The sequence below is a fragment of the Hippocampus comes genome, unplaced genomic scaffold (genome assembly GCF_001891065.2).
Source record: "Hippocampus comes isolate QL1 unplaced genomic scaffold, H_comes_QL1_v1.1 C16628412, whole genome shotgun sequence".
Classification (NCBI taxonomy): Eukaryota; Metazoa; Chordata; class Actinopteri; order Syngnathiformes; family Syngnathidae; genus Hippocampus; species Hippocampus comes.
In genome coordinates this window covers 1-616 of record NW_017835358.1, presented here as the reverse complement: position 1 = coordinate 616, position 616 = coordinate 1, and the positions used below count along the sequence as shown (strand labels likewise).

Here is a 616-nt window from a genome sequence, read left to right as displayed (position 1 = left end):
TTTGTGTGATGGGTGTGTTGTTCACGTCACTATTCTCTGCGGGGTGTCAGTTTTTATTTTTACTTTACTTGAAGTGTCATGTGACGGAATCTCTCCCAGCAGGCGGGCTCACCGGCTTGATGGTCTTGATGCTTCCCAATCTGGTAATCTCTTGCAGGTTGAAGTCATAGTTCAGATTCATGGCGAGAAATCCCAATTGCTCTCCATTTCTATCCGCAGTGCGCAAAACTTGTCATCATCAACATCATCCAAGGCCGTCGTCGAGACCAAATCTCACTTTTCTTACCTGAAATGTCCCACTCGGATCTCTCTCCCAGCTGTATGAGTGTGCATCATCACAGCAAAAACTTGCAAGTCCGGCACAGGATTGACGATCTGGATAGGTGGAAATGTAGAATTAGGAAAGTAGAAATACCCTGCAGGACAGTCGCATGACACAACAACACACCTGAGAAATGAGACTGGTGTTACACACGCCATAGGTGCGGAATTTAGTCGCTCGAGGAGGAATGTCGTAGTCGATATGACGAGACGGTGACACGCCCGTGGATAGGATTCCGACATCATGCGGTCGCAATTGGTCTGTGTAGTGCAGCTTTAGACCTGAGCTGTCAAT

General features: G+C 47.6%; 1 long non-coding RNA gene across 1 annotated transcript; it reads right to left on the bottom strand.

The window, feature by feature from the left end:
• Nucleotides 1-86: 86 nt before the first annotated feature.
• LOC109508807 (uncharacterized) lies at nt 87-570 on the bottom strand. The gene is made up of 3 exons (XR_002166785.1): nt 449-570; nt 287-375; nt 87-209 (listed from the first exon to the last, which is right to left on the bottom strand). It is a non-coding gene; the product is annotated as an uncharacterized LOC109508807 (long non-coding RNA).
• Nucleotides 571-616: the final 46 nt, after the last annotated feature.